Source organism: Sylvia atricapilla, chromosome 1, assembly GCF_009819655.1.
Source record: "Sylvia atricapilla isolate bSylAtr1 chromosome 1, bSylAtr1.pri, whole genome shotgun sequence".
Lineage (NCBI taxonomy): Eukaryota > Metazoa > Chordata > Aves > Passeriformes > Sylviidae > Sylvia > Sylvia atricapilla.
This window is the reverse complement of record NC_089140.1, coordinates 50,187,010-50,210,718: the sequence shown is the minus strand read 5'-3', so window position 1 is coordinate 50,210,718 and position 23,709 is coordinate 50,187,010. Positions and strand designations below refer to the sequence as shown.

The 23,709-nt window shown below is 41.1% G+C and overlaps 1 protein-coding gene and 1 long non-coding RNA gene across 2 annotated transcripts in view; one reads left to right on the top strand and one right to left on the bottom strand.

Moving 5' to 3' along the window:
* Positions 1-4,383: 4,383 nt before the first annotated feature.
* LOC136366871 (uncharacterized) lies at positions 4,384-6,219 on the bottom strand. Its single transcript, XR_010744597.1, has 3 exons — positions 5,980-6,219; positions 5,174-5,314; positions 4,384-5,105 (listed from the first exon to the last, which is right to left on the bottom strand). It is a non-coding gene; the product is annotated as an uncharacterized lncRNA (long non-coding RNA).
* A 4,259-nt stretch (positions 6,220-10,478) lies between these two features.
* Positions 10,479-23,709, top strand: part of CUL1 (cullin 1) — a 53,629-nt gene continuing 40,398 nt past the window's right edge. Inside the window, exon 1 of the mRNA XM_066322541.1 lies at positions 10,479-10,560. The gene's annotated coding sequence lies outside the window, so the exon portion shown is untranslated. The remainder of the gene's footprint in view (positions 10,561-23,709) is intronic.

Genomic DNA, 23,709 nt, shown 5'->3' with positions numbered 1-23,709 from the left:
GGGAGATCAGTATTGCTTTGAAAATAAAATATTAAAAATTAATATATGAATCACTTTATTAGAAGTTAGGGTAATTTTACTGTTTATTTAATCAGAAGTAAACTGAGAACAGATCACAGTTCTGAAGTAATAGAGGCTTTAATGATAGTGATTGAGTCATTTAATGAGCAAATGAAAATCAGTTTAACAAATATTAACTAATAGTTCTCTTAAGGGCTAGTTTCTGAATATTTTGAAAACCAGATCAATACCAAACTATACTTCAGAAAAAAAAGGTGCAAGAATGTAGATTTACACTTAAAAATCTCTCTGTGTGTACTTCCTTCATTTGGACAGTAATAGTTTTTCTGGGGATTTCTGTAATAGGGTGTAGTATATTGCCAATGATAATCTTCTGCTACTGAAATAAATCTCAGTTGCATTTCCAATATTAAGCAATGGTATTCAGGATGTTTCAAATTTAATGTTAAGTTTTTCACGCTTGTGTCAAAAAGGAGTAATATTTAGCATCTCAAGCATGTTTATGCCAGCTGCCCTCCTTGAGTACACAGAACGTTTGTGGTGGAACTCAGCTGCAGTGATGCATCAGTTACTGTCAGACATTTACCAATGACACTGATGTTAAATATCTGGCAAAACCAAAGTTATTCACATGGAAAACCAAGTCATACTTAACATTTTATTCACTTATGTGTTCTAAAGCATGGTAAATATTCCAGTTTAGGCAATCCACTGGACACATTTCTTGAATATGGGAAAGGAAGGAAGGAAGGAAGGAAGGAAGGAAGGAAGGAAGGAAGGAAGGAAGGAAGGAAGGAAGGAAGGAAGGAAGGAAGGAAGGAAGGAAGGAAGGAAGGAAGGAAGGAAGGAAGGAAGGAAGGAAGGAAGGAAGGAAGGAAGGAAGGAAGGAACCCCCATCAACCTCTGAGCAGCAAGCCCAGCACGTGTTGTCTAGAGCATCTTGGTAATCATTAGTCCCAGCTTACACAGTCATCTAACACAGCATGGAAACAAAAGGAACAATCAGTATCATATTTACTGGTTAAGAACAGAGGAAAAATAAGATGTCTGCAGTCCAGCAGCTGGTCTGTGTTCAGTCTGCAACTCTACAGCTTGTGAATTGACCATTCACAGTGTGTACTGTGAGGGTGTACAAAGAACCTGCATGATTTACTGACTTTGATGTCATTAGAATAATTTCCAAATGTTTTCATATGTTGTGCCCCAGGGATTAGTTGCCTTGGAAATCACTTGTATTATTTACCATTATTTTCCTTACTGGCATAGCATGATCTTCACTAATAGCCTTAACTGGTGCAGATATGGAGGTACTGGACTTTTTGACCATCAGTCTCCTACTCTGATGTAACAAAGTGCCATGATTTTAAAGATAAGTAATCCTTCCCAAGCATATAGCCAAGCTTCTGCTAAAAGGTCAACATTTATGCTATTTTGTGTCTTCATCAGAAAAAATAAAGCTAACAGGAGTTAAAAACTGATCTGTATAGAGACAAGGGGGCTAACACTTACCATGGATATGGCATCTGGGCCCAAACACTACATGTAGCCCTTGACAAAATATTTTCTTTTGTTGTCTTGCTGTATTGTATAACTGAAATCCATGAGGCTCCCACAGATAGGTGCATTCATAATAATAATAATAATAATAATAATAATAATAATAATAATAACTACTGTTATTATGTGGGAATACCTTGTTTCCAGAAACCAAAATACAAAAACAGCTTTTGGGGCTATTTTTGTGTGTTTATTTCTAACAGGGGTAGATGTGCTTTTGGTAATATCTCTAAGTAGTTGGCATTCTAAACTGCCCCAGATTTTAATCAAGTTTAGTGCTATCAGAATTTCTATGATAAATTTCAAGGAGTGGAGGCATTGTTGCCTGTAATTATTGCTCAAGTGTACTTATAATGGCTTTTTGGAGCACTAGGTTTTTCACATACTAATACTACCATTATTCATTTTATGTAGGCTTTTGTTTAGCAAAGAGATAAGAGTATTTATTATCCAGCAAAGTGGGCTAATTTTGCAATGATATGAAGAAAACCCACTGTACACTGTTGAACAAAAAAAGTAAACATAATGACAAATAACTAAGAGCATCAGTCATAAACAACACAATGTTCTTGGTTTACTTTACAACAGCAATTTTAATTCCTTCATAATTGACTTGTAAATTACCTTCCTTTTTAAGAAAAAAAAATGTACATCATTTACTATCTGGGTTTTGTGTACTTCACTCTGAAAAAACACAAGAGAATTCGGGTAAAATTGATTCCCTGCTCCTCTAAGTCTACTACTTTTTTCTGCAATGGTGTGAAGGTAGTTGTTATTAGCCTACAGAATAGGTCTCCAAGTTAGAAAGATTCATAATGTTTTTCTCAGACTTCCGAGATAGGAACATTAAGGCATTTTGGCAGTTCTCATTAGGCAAATCACTAAAATCTATCTGATCTAGACAGGAGTCACACAAATTATTTTTGGACATTTAGTGATTATACTACCTCGATATGGTAAATTAATTCAAGGTTTTGACTTTACTGGACCTTTAAAGTCTAGAAATAAAGTGCTGTGCCCAGGAGGCTGTCCCTGTCCTTGGAGGCTATGCATTGGGTACAGCTGCAAGGCATCCCTGTAAATTCATCCAGACATCCAGACTATGTAAAGAAAGGAATTTATACCATGGGTATAAATGAGTTCTCACCAAGTCTCCACACAGTCCGTGTCTTTCCTCTGGAAAAAAGGCTTGGAGCACTTTAGGAATCTCTTCTACTCTTGTTACAGAGGGGAGTTTAGAAATCTTCTGGTGCTCATTAACATGAGTATATGTCTAGTTTGGGAGTTTACCTGTTGTATTACTATTGCTGATCTCAAATGCAATACTTCACTGATTGCTGCTTAATTTAATGTTGTTGACAGATCAATAAAGCACTTGGATTCCAATTTGTTTTAAGCCATGTGCACTGAACAGGTTTTCCCTGCAACACTCAGGGAAAACAAATAACCAGCTCAGTTGTGTATATCAATTTAAAACACCTCAGCTAAATATCACTGAAGGAAAGGGTCCTGTATAGAGGGTAAAGATTGAGACTGAGAACATCTCACTCCAGCAAATCTGTTCACACCCTTGCGATGCAGAAGGACTGTTGGCCTCTCCCCTATAAGGCTTATTTCTTCAGTGGTGTATGAGGGGAAAAGGGAAAGCCACCCAGTGTGTCTTTGGAGATGTTGGTGTAAGCTATTGAAGATAGATGGATTCCTGTTTAAAATGAAACAATGTTTGTGTCTGTCTGACCAAACTGTTCTTTTTAAACACCAATATTCACACTGAAAACAGCAGAAAATGGTACTGCCTCTGCCCACACTTGGTACAAAATAAGCATAATGATCTCTTAGAAACAACCAGGAAGATAAGATGCAGGCACACAAGCACATATCCATACCTATGCCTGTATCTATCCCTGCAGTGAGCTCCTGAGATAGTGCAAACAAACCTCACATTCTGGCAGCACTGGTAAGTGCAATGGAGAGCCTGTGCTGAGGACACCAGTTAGAGACAGTAGAGCTGCATCCAGGCAAAGCCAGAGGAGGCAGCAGCAGCAATGTTCTTGCAAGAGCTGTTCATAAGAAAAGGCAGGAAATAGAAGTCATGAAGGAGCAGCTTGTTTCCAATTTGTGAGATGTCCTGAACTGATACCAAAAGGGAAGGGTCAACTCTAGAAGTAAAGCTCAAGAAATAGTGACCTCCCTAGCTGGGAGAAAAGTTAGGCCATGAGGGAAAAGAGGCAAAGGATTGAAATCTCTGTGTTAGAGAAACACACTGCATGCTCATTAAAGGGCAGCACTGCAGAGCTTTGCTGTGCCAGGCAAAGGACCGGTGTCCTCTAGCACTGGCTGACATGTCTGTTCATGAGCCTCACTGTCAGTCCCACACTAAGGGTCTTTACATGAAAACAGCAATCTTCAAAGCCTGTAGACCCCCTGGAGGTGCTGGAGCTCCTGTCACTGTCATAGGTACTCACAGACCCACACCACAAATATTAAAAGCAGGGACTTGCAGAGATTTCCGTGGCAAAGGCTACGTTTCAGCTTTTCAGGTATCATCTGATTTCCTGACCACACAAACCACCTGTCTTCTTACCATTTCTGCCAACATTCATCTTACATTGATGCCATACACTGACATTTACAGATAACACATTAACTTATCACAAATCATTCTCTTCGGGATTGCTTTAGAATCAGAATGTTATGGGGTTTGAGTTTGAAGGGACTCTAAAGATCATCTAGTCCTAAACCCATTGCCATGTGCAGGGACACCTGTTACTAGACGGACACAAAAAATGACACTCACTCGTCAGATTGAAAAGAGAGAAAAAGAAGAAACTTTATTTTAAAATTCTGACTTATGTAGTCTTTGAAATTTGATCAGGGATTGGGGGACGAAGTGAACACCTCTCTGACTGCACTGGTCAGCCCAGAAGTCTATCAATTTGTCCTTCCCCCTGGAAGGAATGTATTATTTACCAAACATCAGTCTTTGTTTATTTTACAAGCGTAAGAAAGCTCCAGTAAAAATGTAAAAACATCAGAAGGCTGAAAAATCAGGGCGACAGACACCTCCCACTAGACCAGGTTGCTCCAGGCCTTATCCAACCTGGCCTTGAACATTCCCAGGGTTGGGACATCCACAACCTCCCTGGACAACCTGTTCCAGTGCCTCACTACCTTCACAGTAAAGATCTTTTTTCCTAATACCACACTTAAATTTCCCCTTCTTTCAATTTTTTAAAGTACCCACATATATGTACCCACATATTTAATATATTACAATTCACTAGGTTTACCTGTCGAACTAGTGAGGAGCTAGCATACAAATACTTCTTTCACCTATTTTCTTACTAAAAATCTCTACAAGACCTAAACCATAAGATTTAAGCACATAAACTCCGAAGTTATCATAGCATTGAAGGAAAAACCAGAAGCTTGTCAGTATTTAAATACACTATGAAAAACCGCCCTCCATGTTCCTTACTAGACCTTCCTTCTTTTAGGGGTTCTGTGTACAGAGCCTAGACCAAATGCTGATCACAGAGAATCTTATTACCCTAAGAGAGAATGTGTCCTGTGAAGCATCTCAGTAGGCTCAAACCAATGAAAGTGAGCCTTGGAAGGTCTGAAGTTTCTGCCTGAGGAGAATGCGGTAAGGATAAACTCTGGTTTTGAATCTGCTGAGTGTGAAAAGTTGAGCTGTGGCTTGCTCCTGTGACACTGCTCTTCCTTGTTCTTCTTCCTTCAGGTAAAAATACAGTGAGAAACAAGTTAAGCCCAAAGAGCAGTGTTCCTCTACAAAAAACGTTCATACAGAACATAAATTTCCTGTGTTACGCATGCTGTGTCTGTGAACAGCTGCCTGTTCATAATCACAAGATATCAAATAACTACAGAAAATAAACAAAAGAAATACTAGCTTTCCTAAAGATCAATGAAACTTAGAGTTCTGCTGCATTTGCAGCAGATTAGCTGCTCCTCAAAATTTAAAACAGAAAAGAGAAGCATAACCAAGGTTGTCTCTCAGTCTGTAAAAACTCCTACAAAGAAAGAGCTCTAAAGAGTTAAACCAATGCCAAGTCTTGGATGTCAGGCCCAAGAGAAACCTTCAGCCCAATAAAAAACAGGATGGGGAAAAAAAAAGGCAATGGATCAGTGCATTATTTGCCACAGTAGACAGCAGAGGCATTAGAAGAAGGAGACAATTTTTGATTGAAAGCTTTTAGTCTAGAAATTATTGCAAAGAAAAAAACAAAACAACAACAAAAAGAAACAAACAAACAAACACCATCTTCTTTCTATTACAAATTCCCAGAGCATGTGTGTGCCTTCAGATGTATGAACATATACTCTCCATTTTGTAATTTCAATATCCTAAAGTTGACAACAAGGTGAATATTTGCTCACCTTCTACCCAAAGAGACATTAATTGTCTTTGCTCTGTATGGACAATGATGCTTCACTTCTTGTGATCCTATTCTGCATAATATCTCCACATCCCAATTGGAGGTCAGAACAGCCAGAAGTGAGTAGGCCAAAGTGCTCATAGAGCAAAATATGGTTGTAGCTCCCTTCTAATTCAATTTTTCTTTTCTCTGGTCCTCTTCTCTGCTCTAATGCTGGAATTCAGACTGCTGCAAACCTCTAAAAAAATCAATGGTCCAGGTGACAGACAACCTGTCAGAGAAGAGAAAAAAACCAGTTGAGGAGAACTGGTCGTGTGCCCTCTATACACATCCATATACACAACATATTGCTCCTACTGGTGATACAGCCAGAGTGGTCAACACTAAAAACATTGGCCTGTGCTTATAAAACGAGCAGATTAACCAAAGGTTACCGTGTTTGTAAGTGTTCCTAGGCTGCCTTTTTATTCAATATTGGAGCCTGGCAATACCTGTCTGACACATGCAGAGACTGGCCTTTGTGAAGAACAATTTGATCTCTGTAAAATGTTTTTCACCTTCCCACAAAGGTTCACAGCACAAGAAGCAGCAGAGCAGTGGAGTATCATCTGTCATTCACAGATTCTTTTGGGCACCTTTGAATTTGGAAGCACAGTTACTTCATACAAATGTGCGTGACAGACTGAGCCCAAGACTGATTTACAAGCAACCACAGAAAATCCTGAAACTCAAATTTTCTACTCAATGAAAAAGCTGAAGAAATTGTTAGTATGCTCACATACTGCACATGACCATATATTCCTTTCCCAAACATGTTGTTTTTTATTTCCCGTATCTTAGTTTTCAACCTTCCCAAGAACAGTAAGAGGAAAAACATGCCTGCAGCCTCTCACTAGCTCAAAACCAGAGGCTCTCAAAGCTAGGGAGCAAACTGTGCTTAGCTCAAAAGCAGGAATAAAGCATTTAAATGGGGAACTACCACTTAAGAGCTTAGCAAACATCCTTGACCAAAACATCGAGGAAAACAGACCTGCCAGAAAAAGCAAGAAGAGATGGTTAATACAGCCATGCAACCTTTACCAAATCTGCCTATACCAAGCCTGTCCTCCTGGCTGTATGGAGGGAGTGATATAATTACTGTTTTCAGACCATCACTGCATAGGTAACTGGCAGGGAAAGTATCCCTCCAAATCAACCCAGACTCCCAACAGTAGTAATAAACTAGCAGCCGCTGCAACTCTGTGTCTTTGAATGACTCAGGCTTTTCTTCTTTGCTGAGGGAGCTACCTACTTAAACTGACAGCAAATATTGTCATGATAATTTTCTTGCTTAGTGTATGCTGATTCACTGCTGATGCAACAAGTGTGAGACCTGCAAGTTATTCTGAAAACAGGCTCTCTCAGCAGCACTACAAACTCATTTTAATAAAAGAGAGTGGATTTCTCTCATGAAGTTTGTCATTGAAATTATGGCTGCCTCAGTCTCTAGGGGAAGCTTCTCTCCTTTCATGCAAAGTACGTAAATTCCACTGGACAATTTAAAATGCATTAGCCATCCTGCTATGAGTAATTTGGTAATTGGTATTTTGGTATTCAATTCCCTTTTCACCCTGTGACCACCTACCCTGATGCTGGAATTCTTTCAGTGGGTGTATGGAGCTATGTTATGCACCATGTCCGAGTTGTCTAGTGAGGCTTTTTTCATGGCCTACCTTTCAGTGTCAGCTTTCAGTGTCACTACCGTGAATAAAATCAGAGAACTGTGCCTTGCCTCTACAAGTGAACACAAATCATAATGCAACCCTGGGGGAAAAGAGAAACAAATTTCAACACTCCAAACTGTCAGATCTCAGGCTTGTACTGCAGTTAATCACAAAAGCTAAAATAAAATACAGTTTAGTGGAAGATGGTGCCAATTCAGGCCTTCCTTCTCCCCTTCTTTTGTTCTCTTCCTGTCATTTCTCTTCCACTTTCCTAGTTATCCATACCTCTATTGTCCCCTTGTTTTAGGCTTTAAAACAATGACATCTTTGCCTCTTGCAAAGACAACTGCTGTAAAATACAGCATAAAACTTAATTTTCCAAGACTAGTCCTTAAATCAGTCCTTATATTTCATAATCAGTCCGCCCTCCTTTGAATTTGGTTCCTGTCCCCCATAAACTATTTTGTTTGCCCTCATTGTCCCAGTCTCTAACATATCATGCAGAACTAGCCATGCTGATGCCGACCCACGCAAACACTCCTTTACTACAATTCACAAATGTCAGCAAACACAAAATTTAGTCATGCCCAGGAATGGTATTTGCAAAGTATATCTACATAGGCAAAATTAATATAAGCATTGTGATGCCACCCAGCCCACTGAGACAGTGTCCCTGCTTACACATTAAACCAGTTCCTCAGACAGTGCTCCTTAGTCAGCACAGTTTCATTGGAAGAGCTGTGTCACTGACTTTGCCTGTGTCCACTTCAGTAGGCTGGGCCAAAGGAAGGCATTATTATACAGGGAAACAGGCATTATTATACAGCACCAACATGACTAAGGACCATTAGCTTTGAGAAGGCAAATTTTCAGAAAGGTGAACAGCTGGTAGAACCAGAAGGCAAGTGAAGCATTTTGCAAAGAAAGTAATCTTCTGTTTCTTCCAACTGCTTCCCTGTTTCTCTTCCCCATGAAGCTACTAAATTTCATGGGCTTAACTTTTGATACTAATATAAAAGATAAGAACTTTTTATGACGTCTTTTACAAATCTTGATCTTTTCCTTCGCAACACCGGTCCAGCAATATAATTTCAGTCTTCAGGAAAAAATAAGACAGAACTGACTCCAAAATACCACCTTTCTGAAACCTGTCCCAATTTTGGTATGATTTTGTGTCATCAATTTCATGCTCTTAGAAAGAAAAAATAACTGTCCCATATTCAATCCACATATAAGTGATGCAAATTTACTCGGAGGTTTATGTTTTATCATCATACATTAAAGTTATCTACAGTAGATACTTTTGCTTAAATTTGTTTGCAGATTGCAAACATGTTCATGTAACTTCTTATTCCTCAATAAGTCAAACCAAATATCTTAACACATCTTCCAATCAGCTCACAGCTGAACAATATAATACCCCTTCTGTCAATTTCTACCCTCTTGTTCTCTCCACAGTCTTGTTTCCAAGTTGTCTTGTTACTACTCTGAAACTCATAATTAAAGAAAGATTTCTGTGTTCTTACAAAAGCCACACTTTAATCGAAGTTTTCAAGGCAATGTTCATACACTTAGAGGCAATGACTCCTGATGGGAATAACTCAGAGGAGCTTCACAGTTTGATTTAACACTCGCTTGACAAAGTCAGTTAATGCACAGCTGTACCATCCACTCGGCCTCCCAGAATTGGTGTGGTGCCATTCACTGTGTCCAGGACACTTGAGAAAACCATGTTTCTCATAATTACAGAAGCAGCTGCTTAGCTATGGATGGAAAGTCTTATCATATCTAAGGATGTTATCCTGAAACACATGGAATCACAGAATGTTAAGGGTTTGGAATGAACATTACAGATCATCTAGTCCCCAACACCCCCTGCCATGTGCAGGGATCACCTCCCACTAGACCAGATTGCTCAAGGCTTTATCCAACCTAGCCTTGAACACTGCCAGGGCTGGGGCATCCACAACCTCCCTGGACAACTTACTCCCTTGTTCCAGCGTCTCACCATCCTCATAGTAAAGAGCTTCTTCCAAATACTTAACTTAAAATTCCCTTAATTGAATTTGTACCCATTACTCTGCGTTCTATCACCACGGTTCCTGCCAAAGAGCCCCTCTCCAGCTTCCCTCTAGGATTCCTCAGATACTGGAAGGTTGCTGAGGTCTCCACACAACCTTCTCCAGACTGAAGAGGCCCAGCTTTCTCAGCCTGTGTTCATGGGGGAGGTGCTCCAGTCCTTACATCAACTTCGCGGCCTCCTTTTGCTTTGCTCCAACAGTTCCATGTCCTTCTTATGTTGGGGCCACCAGAACTGTACACAGTACTCCAGGTGGGGACTCGCCAGAGAAGAGTAGAGGGGCAGAATCCTCTCCCCCGCCCTGCCGGTCCCAACGCTGCTTTTTATGTAGCCCAAGTTCGATTGGCTTTCTGCGCTACGAGCGCACACTTGCCGACTCATGTTGAGTTTTTCATCAACCATCACTCCCAAGCCTTTCAGCCCATCCTTCAGCTCTTCTGGCACTTGTGTAAGCCTGGGGAGGGGTCGGAGCAACGACCCCTCGGACAAGGCAGGGCCGGGCCCGGCAGCCGAGGAGATGGCGGTCGGCCGGCCGGCCTCCCCCGCCGAGCAGCTCATGCGGGCGGGCGGGCTCCGCCAGAGGCCGGGACCAAGCCCCGGCCCCCCGGGCCCCGCTGGAGCGAGCAGCCGCAGCCGCGCTCCCCCGCCCGCCGTGAGCCGGGGCGGGGCGGCTGCGAGGGGCGGCGCCTCCGCCATCCCCGGGCCGCGCCGGGGGGAGGCGGCGGCGGCGGATCCGGGCCCGGCGGAGGCGGAAGGGGCGGGCGGACGTGGCCCTGACTCTGCGGGACGCGCGATGCTGGTGAGTGCGGGGAGGCCGCGGCGTTGTGTCGCAGCGAGGCCCGGCCCAGCCTGACCCGGCCCGGCAGGACGCGAAGGCGGCGGCGCGGGGCTCGGCACTGAGTCACGCCGCGGGGAACGGGGGAAGGGGCGGTCGGGCCCGGCCCGCCCGCCTGCCCGCCCGCCTGCCTTTCTTCTCCCGGGCGCGCTCCCGGCGCCGGAGCGCGGGGGCGGCGGTGGTGGCTGCCCGGCCCGCTCGGGGATCCGGCCCTGGAGCCGCGGGCCGGGCCGGAGCGGGGAGGCCACGAACTGCGCACTGAGAACGCGTCGCCCCCGCCGGGGTGCGGGAGCGCCCCGCCGGCTGCCCCGGCCCCGCAGGACCTGCCCGGCCGCCGGGGGGGCTGCCCGCTCCTCCCTCCGTCCTTCCCCGGCCTTCCCCCGTGACCGCGGCCCCCGCATGGCCGGGGCGCCTCGGTGGCTGCCCCGGCCTTTCCGTCCCGCCCCGGCGGCTCTCAGAGCTCGGGCCGTCCTCCCGCAGCCCTCGCTGTGCCCCTCGGCCCCGGGACTGCCCGCCCCAGCCATCCCAGGCCCTGCTCGTCCCACGCCTCTGCTCTCTTTTTTTCCCTGTGAGCTTTTGTCCGTAACCTTACCAGGCACTGTTTTGGGGTGTTCACCTGCTCGCTGTCCTCCCTGTCCTTTTCTGTGCTGCTTCCTTTCACCCTGTTGTATCCCAGCAATCCTCGTAAGTCTAGTGATACTCAGATCTGTCTAGGAGCTTTTTGGTTGTAGCTAGAGAGATTCCATAGTGTTGCCAGTACCATTGTGGCTGGGGGATATTTGCCACGGTTCATCTTTGTCACCTTCTTTAGCTTGCTCTTGCTCTCAAGGACTGTGCACCGGGCTTCCCCTTGTTGCCACCTACTGTTGTGGCCTTACCAGAGAAGGTGCCCTCTGTAACCTTTTGTTTGTCTGTGTATTTATTGTCTCTATCGAGATGACTAGTCCTGCATTTTTTGTTGTTTCAAATAGCCAACTCATTTGTTTTCCGGTAACTTTGCCACTGCAAGCTAACTGTGTCCTTTTTGAGATCCTTTCCCCATCCTTCTTGCTTCCACTTGAAGTTATATTCCAGCACCATCATTATCCCTCTGTTAGCTTTCCCCTTCCAGTTTTCTTTTTCCCAGTAACCATTTCCTTCTTCGTGCTTTTTGCCCTTCTCACCTTACTTTCCTGTCATTAAAACCTTCCTTATGATCTCACCTAATACTCTTTTTTCTTTCCACATATTTCTTTACTTTATAAATTTATATGCTATCTCCCCCACTTTGTATTTAATCCTCTAGCTATGCCTTTGAGGCGTAAAGAATTTTACCCTAGGTTATCTGAATGCTTGTGTTCTGGTTTCAGCTGGGGTAGTTAAACACTGAAAAGGCAGAGACGACTTACTTGTTTTACTTTCTTTGTTTTGCTTTTCTACTGACTTTCTCAGCAGCCTTTCCCTTGGTACATGTGTTCATATATAATCACATACCTCAGCCATAATATAGACACATGCCCTGATGCTACTCAGGGAGAAAAAAACTCTGTACTGGAAATCCTTTTGACAGGACTGGGAGGAATAGTGCACAGGGGCCAGAAATACCCAGGGGCTACACAGCTTGAATTAGCCAAATAATGTTTGTACTACCATATTGTGAATTGGTACTTAGTTGAATGGAGTCTATTTGAGATGCCTCCTCTTTGGGGAAGCAGTAAGATACTGTACAGGTACCATGATATGTAGCTTTTAGTCACAGTGAACTGCTGTAATGTTTTGTGTTGATGGTTAGGTGTCCCTGTGGCATTGGCACTTTGTGTCTCTGTTGGTGACTTGACCAGAAAGAAGTCTTTTCTGTCTGCTTTGTAACTTCTTGTTTTCAGTATTTGTTGTCCAGCTTCTTATTTTGTGTCTGTCTTAGTTGCTTTGGTTCTTAAGGTTGTTTACATTTCACAGTCACCTCATGACCACTTACTTGAGGTGCAGTTTAAACACTGGACGCACTTGCCCCGTGGAGGCATGGTGAACGCATTTAATCTTGGGAGTAATTTGTACACCTAACCCTAGAATCCTGGTGCAGTGCCTTGCGTTAACAACGTCTCTGGAGGAAACTTTCCATTGCTTATCTAGGCATCATGTAGAAAACAGTCTTAGTTTGGGTACCTAAATTAGGCACGTGTGTTCTGCTCCTTGGCTGACAAAATAGTGGTGGTGGTGGTTTAGTAAAATGATTCTTCTTCCACCTTGCTCCTTTGTACGCTGGTTTGAACAGGCCTTAAAACTTGGGCCTGTTACTTGAACTGTCAGCATGAGAAAATGGCATTGCTTTAATTTAAATAACCTAAACTCATTTGAGCTAAGTGGATGCACACCCTTACTTGGATACTGCTTTGGGGGTGCCTCTTTTTTTGATTTAGCTTATTTGTAGTCTTGGTGCAAGCTCTTGGATTTTAGATGTGTTATTATGAAAACAATACTGAGCCCTTAGAGAAAGTTCTCAGATACTCAGCTTAAATATTTATTCTACAACTTGTAGGTCAATATCATGGAGTACTGCTTTTCATCTGTTGTGTTTCCTAAGTAGTGCCTAGTTTTGTGTAGTTACAATTATTTCAGTAGGGCCTAACTTAATGATGAGTCATATCCCAGGTGCCAGTGGTTGCATGAATTGGTAATACCTGGAATCTTCTCTTGCCATGGAAGTTTGATTTTTTTTTTCTAATTAATCAAAAACCCCACAAAATTCCAGTGGACAAAACAGCTTTAAAGATGTTCCACTTGCATTACACCACTCTCAACATCAAATATTTGTATTATGAAGTGAGGGATTTACTAGTAAGAGGTCAGTATGTTACCAACTCTGCTGTCACCATGTTGTACTTCTCATGCTGTCCAACAGGGTCTGTCTCTGTGCATCTGAAGGAAAACAGGGCAAATGTCTCACTTGGATGGGATATCAGGAGGATGTGCACAGGCAGTCATCGCAGCCTGCAGGTTGATACAGTCTTCCTGCTGCACAGACCTGGAAAAAAGAAGAGCATGGAAAACTTGGCCTTGAAAGTTCTGCATGTGCTTTAGGAATGCATGATCTCATTTTAAACAGAATACTTAGGTGCTAGCATGTTTTTTAGGTAAGAGTACACTAATATAAAAATTTCAGTTAACTGTATTTTTCAAGCTTATCTCCAAGTAAAGAAGTGGTTGTTGGAACCAAAATTTAGAGGTCTGATTGCAGATTATAATCTATATAGCATGCACACTTAAGCTACTATTTGTTATGGAGACCGCTGTTTCTCTTGCTTGATAAAGGAGAATTTTCAGTAAGAAGATACAACAATTGGAAAACTATATAGACAGGTTGAGCTTGTCTACGTGAGTAACTTACTGTTTTATTGTAAGAGTTGTAGGTTTTTCAACAGAAGAACTACTAGAACAAGAACAGATTGGCTGTTCATGTTTCGACAGCACTGCAGTCCAGACCTGTTACAGACATGACTAAATGATTTGGTAATAAAATTGCTCTGAGCTGATGTGCCCTGCTGTAGTGCTGTAACTTGTAGCCTTTAATGTAACCACAGATTTAAACACTGGTTGCATTATCCCAGCTTCTGGAAAGAGCACTGTTTTAGGAAATGATCTGTGTCCCAGTGGGTGGTTCTCCATCAGTTTTCTCTTTACCCACAAAACCTCTGATGTCACAGGAGAGAACCTCTTCCTGTTGCTCCCTTACCTCTTCTTATAAATAATACGAATTAAAATCAAATACGTATTTTTTAACTAAATCAAACATTGATTACCTTCCACTTTATTTAATGTAGTGTTTTTCAAGTCCTTCTTTTTCCATGAACCGTAGAAAAGCAAATGAGGGCTACTGTAAAAATAGGAAAATAGTAATTTCATTTTGCACTTCAGGGAATGGGTGTAGAGTCATATGTAAATTTTTGCCAGAGTTGGTATCTCTTTCTCTCCAAAATTGCACTACTTTCTTTGCCAGTTGTATCCTGAACTTGTAAAAAAGAAGCAGGTGATTCTCACCCTCTGTGAGATCCTTACCTGGAGCACTGCATCCCGCTGTGTGGCACCCAACACAAGAAAGACATGCACCTGTTGGAGAAGATCCAAGGGAGGGCCAGAGAAGTGATCAGAGTGCTGGAACACCTCTCCTGTAGCTGAGAGAGATGGGGTTGTTCAGCCTGCAGAAGAGAAGGTTCCATGGTGACCTTACTGAGGCTTTCTTTCAGTGCATAAAGGGACATTATGAGAAAGATGGAGAGAGACTTTTTAGGAAGGCCTGCAGTGACAGGACAAAGGACATAATTTTTAAGTAGAAAGAGGGCAGATTTAGATGGGTTATAAGGAAAGAATTCTTTGCTGTGGTGGGTAGTGAGGCATTGGAGCACATTGACCAGAGAAGTTGTGGATGCCCCATTCCTGGCAGTGTTCAAGGCCAGGTTTAAGCATCCCGATCTAGTGCAAGATGTTTGTCTGTGGCAGAGAGGTGGTTACTAGGTGGTGTTTAAAGAAGCCTTTCAACACAAACTGTTTTATGGTTCTTGAATAAACAGTGTAACTTTGATGTGATAGTCTTCCAAAATCTCAGGAAAAAAAATTATATTCATTTTCTTTCCCTTTGGATTCTTCTGGTTTTGGAGTAACAAGGTTCCCTGATATAGTTTTATCTAGTGGATACAAGACATTATTTGACAGCAAGACTAAGAATAAAGGATTAAGAAAATATATTTTCTCTGACATCTTTTTAGTTATGCGCTACGTTTGAATATCAGTTCAATACCATTGATTTCTGTTTTTCTTTAAATTAGAAGTACCTAAATGTGATATAAAATTCTCCTTGTCTTTTCATTAGATTTGCTCTAGTTTATGTTGTTGTATGTCTCAAGCGTGGTGTTATTGTGCAGAAGAAATGGATTTACATGTAGGATGGTGAGGATCATGATGATGGAAAGTTTCTGCAGTGCAGGGAGCTTTTCACTTTGCCCTGGTAATGTACTTATCTTTTCCGGACATGCACATGCTTCTTCCATTTTATTGGAGACTGGTGGCTTTGCTACTGGGACCCAGATGTATTTGATTCATTAATAGACAAGGTAGACAAAAGTGAAGTTTTTAAATTTGAAACAAGGACCTACAAAAATTCGGGTTATTAGTAAAGCAGTTTCATCCGTAACTGACCTCAGAAACTTCTTGTATTTTTAATATGCATTTGATGTAGCTTGGCTTTTTGTTGCTCTGTGTTTCGGGTTGTACAATATCTTACTGTGGATTAGAGTTCAGAACTGAGGCTGGTGGTCTGACCTTAGTTCACTCTGTTTTGCTCTGTAATTTAAACTCAATTTCATATGTAAATTTGCAAGCTCCGCTAGTCTCACAGACAGTGGAAACTGTCACTTGGAAGTTTCATCTAAAGTTAGGAGGACTGAATTACAGGAAAAAAAAGAGGATTTTAGGAAATACTTCTTCGTTTGTTAGCTGTTAGTCTTTCAATCTTGCTTTTCATGGAAATAATTTTATAGGCAAATGCTCTGCTTGCTTCTGGGTAGCCAAAGGATAAGCTTTTCACTGTACGATTGAAAATGCTTTTTTAAAATGTTTGCATTTTCTTAAGAAACAGACTGTTCTCTTACTCTTTTTTTTCAGAGATAACTTTGAAAAAGTTTTGTTATTTCTGAAAGCATGCCTATGCTAGGATGCCATCACTAATAGGAGTTGTATAAAATCGAAGTTTATATCCTTAAGTAGTTAAATTGATTTTGTTAGATTATAATGCAGCCTTAGCTTTAAAACTTAATGGTGCAAACTTAATCAACAAGAAGGAGGATTTAAATGTTAAGGATGTGTGACAATTTTAACTTTTACAAAATTAAGTTAAATTGTTTCACTTCTATACCAAGGGTGCCTGCTGCAGTCATTAGAGATCAAAACTGATTAAATATTTGCTGAAAATTATACTGAATTGAAGCAGAACTTTTTGTGAGGTATAAATTCTTTGCTGTAAGTTAGGCTGCTAGAATTCAGACTTTGTAGTTGAACCAGAAAAATTACATAGAAATCCCTTTCTAGATTTTAATGAGAAAGTTCTCATTCTTTTTTGGGATGACTGTATTTAAGGGCCTGGAATGAAATATATGAGAAGTCTACTGTTCATTGCCAGCAGTGTTTGCAGCATTACACCACAGTAGGAATCAAGTTCACTAGCACATATATCTGTGCTATTAATGTATACACGATTTAAAAGGAAAATAAGAAGATAGAGGGAGTGGCTTTCACAGGTCATGATTTTGTCACATGCAAGAAGTGAATGTAAGTAACCGCAACAGTCCGTGATTTACCCCTTATTTGTCACTTCAGAATGAAACAGTAGTATATGAAGGTGAATATGGGCGGAAGCTCTTAAGTATTTAAGCTGTACTCTTGTGGTACATTCGAACGTCTGAAAATATCAGTCTGTTCACAAGATTAATCAGTGTGACCGTCATCTTTATTTATAAATTAAAGTGGCAAACTGGATTGCATTGACCAATCAAGCTCTTGCACAAGTAACAAGAGGGAAGAAGTTGTAAAATTAGCAAGCTGTTGGGAAGAGATTCCAGCCAGAATTGTTTTTTACTTGTTAGCAACATGTTAATGGTTGCTTTAAAGTTATTGGTAAGAACTGCTGCCTTCCAAGGCCATGAAAAAATTTTTTGTGTAGAAATACTACTGCAGGTGAAAATTTCTGTTTGTGTCTTTAACAGGGCAGTATGAAAGTGTATCTTGTGGTGCATGGAATGCTCTTATCATGTTGGGGGATTTGTGTTAGGGTTCAGGGGCTTGCGCTGGATGTTCTGGTGGAGGTCATGCTGGGTCTCAATCAAACTCTAAGACAAAATAATGTTTTCTTGGTGGAAATCAGTGGAATTATGATGTTTCAGCTGATTAAGTTGGATTTAGTTGGAGTTTTGATGTCTGGTAAGATCTTTTGGGAAAACAGTTATGTGTAAGAATTGTGCTTGCAGGATCATTAAGGTCTCCAGACTGGCCCAAGGTATTTCAGAGTTTCCAGCCCTCTGTGTTTGTTCCTTCTGAATTGCACTGGATTTAACTCCCTGCTGCTGTTGACTTTTTCCCCCCTTTTTTTTTCTTTTTTCTTTTTTATTGGTTTTTTCCATTTTATTTTTCCTTTTCTAAGAAAACAAGATACGTTACTCTGTCTTCTGCTTGGAATGTTTGGTATCTAGCAATTTTCATGGCTTGACCTCCCTCATTTTCCTCTTCTGCATCTTCCTGACTGATTCAAGAAGTGCATCTTCATGTGCATTGTCCTTCATTATTTATGTTTTATTTCAGTTTCATTTGGCTTTGTTTAGTCTTTTGCTTTCTTGTTTGTTTTGCTTTTTTTGTTTGGGCTTACTCTGCAGGTTGTACCATATCTATTATTTAAGCCAGAGAGAAAGTGGGAATACTCAAGGCTCTTTCTCTTGTGATGGTTTGACCCTGGCTGGATGCCAGGTATCCACCAAAGCCCCTCCATCACTCCCCTCAAGTAGACAGGGGAGGAAAAATACAATGAAAGGCACATGAGTTGAGACAGGGACAGATCTCTGATTGATTACTAGCATGGGCAAAACAGACTGGACATAGGCAAATTAATTGAATTTATTATTAATCAAAATCAGAGCAGGTTAATGAAAAGCAAAACAAATTTTTAAAATATCTTCCCTCCACTTCTCCCTCCTTCTTGGGCTCTACCTCCTCCCCACCAGTAGCACAAGGAGACTGAGACTGAGATAGGTACTGTGAGTTCACAACAGGCTGTTCAGGGAGAAGAGTCCTTCCCTTGCCCTGACATGGGATCTTCCCACAGGAGACAGCTCTCCATAAACTTAGCCTGTATCAGTCCTTCCCATGGGCTACAGCTCTTCTGGGACTGCTTCAGTGCGGGTCTCTTTCCACAGGGTGCCGTCCTTCAGGCACAGCCTGTTCTGGCATGTGTTCCCCACAGGCTCATAAGTCCTGCCAGGAAACCTGCTCCGGCATAGGCACCTCTCTCCATGGGTCTGCAGGTCCCTGCCACGAGCCTGCTCCAGCATGGGATTTCCATGGGCTGCAGGTAGAAATTTGCACCCCTGTGGACTTCATGGTCTGCAAGTGAGTCTCTGCATCCCTGTGGTCCTCCATGGGCTGCAGGGGCACAACTCTGAAGACCATGTTTAACCATGGTCTTCACACACGCTGCAGGGTAATCTCCACTCCAGTGCCTCATCCTCCACTGACCTTGGTGTCTGCAGAGTATCTCTCACATATTCTCATTCCTTTCTTCTCTGAGTGCAATTACATCTGTGGAATAATTTATTTTCCTTCTTAAATATGTACTCACAGAGATGTTACTGCCATCTCTGGTTGGCACAGCCTTGGCCAGTGACAGATCCATCCTGGAGCCGACTGGCATTGGCTCTCTTGGACTTGGGGGGAGCTACAGCCAGCTTCTTGCAGAACTCACCCCTGTAGCCCTCCCTGCCACTACCAAAACCTGGTGGCACAAACTCACTGCACTTCTGTAAAACTTTTTTCCTTCTCTTCAGTGCCCCCATGTCTTTGTTCTCCTAATCTGCAGCATTCCTTTTTCCAAGGTGTAAAAAATTAGCGTAATCAGTGTTTGAAGAAGCTATGAAGCACATTAACTGCAGGCTCAGTTAAAAAATACTGTAGGGTCTGCATCCTGTTTTTGACAGAGGAATGTGCAAGACCTTAGAAAGGTTAGAAAGGACATTTCAGTTTAGGAGCAATCTGCAAACTTTGTACATAATGATTTCTTCATCAACAGCAAAGTGAACTCTCTCTGAACATGGCCAAGCAAAACTTGAAAAGTTTTTACCTGTAGTACTTAGGGGTGTAGTCCCTTGCACTGTTTTCCAGATTGATGTTGATGCAGTAAAATGACCATGCAGCTTATTGTTGGTGGTAGTCTAAATATTGACCAGGGTTTACTTTGGTGGAATTGCAAAAGGGAGAGTTTGCTTGTGTAGAATACAATAACAAACCTTGTTGAGTCTAGATATAGCCTTTGATTATGAGGCAGCGTGTATATGTTGGGGGTTGGTGTGTGTTGTTTGGGGTTTTTTGTATTAGCTACAGGATTATTGTAGGGAGATACCTGTACAAGCTGCTGGACTTGTTTGTTCAAGGAAAACAAAGGTAAAGCCGAAAGGAAGAAGTAAAGAAAGAGTGTTAAAGAGCTGGTAAAAGAATAGGCTAAGAGAAGGGGAAAAGTAGCACACTCCAACTTTCTTGGTTTTCTTCTGAGGAATAGTTATTGATATTTTAGAAAATCCTTGTATTCAGGCATCCAGATAAGCCACATCAGTTAAAAAGGCTTTTAGTGAACAGAATCATGGATAATTTAAGTAAATGAGAAAAGCGTGAAACCGCAATTCCAAGTTACTTCCATATATCGTGTTTAAATCTGAACATAAAAGTGAATTTTAGTCTTTCTAAAAGACTTTCACTTTCTAGCTGTGAAGAACATGTCCAGGCTTTGTTGGTTTTTTTTTTTTTCAGCTGGCAACTGTATCATTGGCACATGAAGTAATGTAGGAGTGTATTAATTACAGTGCTTTAGAGATCATCGATCAGAGCTGTAAAACATGGAGGAGGGGGTGTGGGGAGAACACTGAAGCCCTAAATGAAGTCATCGTTAGGGAGGTACAGTATTAACTACCCAAAATGTACACCAAATTTACACAACTGGGTCTAAATTACAGCCAAATTACACATACTTGCTTCTGCTTTTTTTTTTTTTTTCTTCTGTTTTTTTTTTTTCTTTTTTTTATTTTTTTTTTCTTCCCAATGCTGCACAGAATTTTTACCACTCAAAGACAACTTCTGGAAGGGAGGAATGCATGCATAAATCTCTGCCTTTTGTCATAATGAGCTGAATTTAACTCCCTTGAAAATAAGATGAGCTAAAGCTTTTCACACTATATGTAACTCTGTTTTGTAATAATACAGAGGAACTGAACATTGTAAATTTTGTAATTTGTCTCTTAAATATTTTTATTGAAAAGGGAGAAAAAATTCTAATATTTCTCTTCTAGTACTGATTTCTGGAGAAACTATTTTTAACAATAGTTGTGTCATTTTGCTGGGGCACGGTGAAAATGTCTGCTATAGGCAGATTCTCCAGATACTGAGTAATTACATGTTTGTAGCATGTGAAGTGCTACAGACATTATGCTTGTTCCTAGTCTTGCTTTAAGGATTGTGTCATGTGAAATGCATAAACTCTCTCCCTAGCTTATAGCCGTTATATTTAGTGGCTTGAAATAATTCTGGAAGGAAATGTGAGTGCTCTGTAATGTTGCATGCAGGACCATGGCTCAACTAAGAAATGTTACAGTTTAGAACTCATAATCCTAACCTCAACTGAAGTCAAGTAAACACAAAATTAATTTGCAGATACATGGATATGAAAGGTGTCTTTAAAATAATAAATTGTGAGTGCAAGTGATTATAGGGACAAAATAGAAATATTTAGCTTGTCCCTTTCCCTTCTATCAGACAAATATGTGTTGGAACGGAGGTTGCATCCTTTAGGAGTGGAGGCGTGTTTTTTAACCTGGAAAAAATTTCAAAGAGTTAGCTTGTAAGTTGTAAAAACAAAGAAGTAAAAGGGGAAAACAAATTTTAAATCTCTCCCCACCTTATACTTAAATACTTTTATAAGTATATACCTGTATCAGTATACAAGTATATACTTATGTAAGGCTCCCAGCACTTATATCTAATTAATCATGTAGATTGTATCTTACAGGCTAATTCCACAGCAGTGGAGGGAGGTATATTGTTCTTAGCTCTGCACTTAGTGTTTGCATGTCTTTTTCAAAAGGTGTTTGCATGCCTTCAAAAAGAATCTTAAGCTTGGTTTGTAGGCTGGATCATTGCCAGTTTCCTTTCTATCTCTGAAACTGTCCATGTTTGGTAAGAGTGGATATATGAATATTGAATTGACTACTTTGGTTGCAAGAGGGGTTTGGTTTATTTTTGTTATGTTTTGTGTCAAGCTTAATGCTGAAAAAATAGGTCTATCTTTGGATGGGTATTGCAAGGCAAAGACTTACCAAATGTTTTGATATGGTAATACGTAAGGTTCACTTCAGCTATAGCCATTTTGAAATTTTATGTCAGCTGGAGCATAAACTAGCATGCAATGTTTTAAGTTGTTTTTAAGATTATAGAAGAATAAGCCCACAGCTTGTGCTAGACCGGAGGTAGTGTTTAGTGTGTTTGTTTCAGGTTGGGTTTTTTTTGTGTACTTGTGTCATATAGTGTTCAATCAGTATTGAATATCTAGGGTAATCTGGGTTGTTGCCTTGACTCCATGAAGAGAATTTGAGGGAGTGAAACTGGTCAGGAACCTTATTGAATGTTGCTGTTCGGTGAACACAAGAGCATCTGTTGAATTTTTGGATCAGACTTGCTGAAATACAGCAACAGAAGGGCAGAATAAAGTGAGTTAGAGGAGTTGGTCTGGAAAAATGTGGAGAAAAGAGTTTAACAACAGGAAATTCATCCTGCATTTTTTAAGGGAGTGCCTGTACTAAATTTGGTCACTTTTAGAGCCAGAGATTAAACTTTTATTATGCTTTATACTTTTACCCCGAAAGGCTGATATTTTGCTTTTAGTGGCCAAAAGTGAGAATGGTCACTGCACCAATTTTTACAAAAAGATACCGACCTTCAGCCACTGTCCAAATGAACTAGCACTGTACTCTTGTTACTGGAGAACTTGCATTCAGTTTTAGAAAATGGATTTGAGGCAGTGTACAGAGGTGAAATTCTGACTTTTAATACATATGCTTGTAAACTTTGGAAACTTCATAGTGCTGAAAGTTTTTGAACTTAATTTTAGTGACATTCATTCCACCATAGCTTATTAGTGAAACTTGCCTCTCTTCCTGAATGGGTTTGGGTTTAGTATGATTAAAGCCAGTCACTTAAACCCATACTGTTAGACATGACAAGAATGTTCTCCTCCTGTTTGAAATTAGACAACAGATAAAATAAGTCTAGAGGTTGTGCCTCTTTATTGCATCTTTAAGACAGTGCTATCTAGGCTCTTGCGTCAGCTGGGAAACCTTGCTCTGAACCTGTAAGTTCTTACTGTTGCAAGAAGCTGACAAGTTCAAATTCTATCTGTAATTACTGATATAAACTATCTTGAAGAATGTAATTTAGAAATAAGGGGTTGTGGGAGAACAACAGGTGATGCACAGGCCTTGGGGCTGTAAAGCTGAAAGTTGTGTTATGTTAGGATGTAAAAATTAGGTATTTGCAGATGCAGATTAGGTTTCCAGCAGATGGCTTGGGATGCTGAAATTCTTGTGAGGTTTATAATGTTTTTTAGATAAACACAGGGTTAATTTAACATTTTCCTGAAGACCTCTTCCAGCATACACATCATTTTCCAAAGAGGTGGGATATCTAAAAAAATATGTTTTATTATAAGATTTTCAATAAGAACAAGCCCAGTGGTTTTTAATGCAATGCATTTCTTTGCATAGAAGGTTTATCTATCATGATGTGTGTCCCCAAGTAATGAAAAAGAGGGTGACATTTATTCGAAGAAAGCCTTCGAGGCCATTTTAAAGTTTTGGCAGAGGTGTTACTTCCTTTTGTTTGGACTTTTAATTGCACTACTTGATTGCGAGGTTGAAAGATGGGCTGGTATTGAACACTATCATCCTGCTGCATCAAACTGTGCATATATTGTCTGGAAACTGCAGGGGTAATATTTCTCATGCAAATATAGCTGTTTCTGAAGCTGTAATGAAGTCTGGGTTCCCTGGTCCAAAGCTACAGAGTGGATGTTGCAACTCAGGCAGCTGGTTTTATCCTTGAAGCAGGTCAGCAGCAAGTCTGATCTGTTTGGGCAAGAAAGCGCAGCAATGGTCAGTTCAAGACCTGCTTGTGCACAATCCTGCCAAGAGCACTTTGCCAGGGAGGGATCTCACTGATTTAAAGGTCATGACTTAATGGTAAGGTTTTAATTCAGGCAGTTGCGCACAGCCTGGGCACTGAGAAAGCTGGCTTAGGAACTCTTTCTCTCTCTTTTTAGCAATTGGGATGTTGCATGAAGAG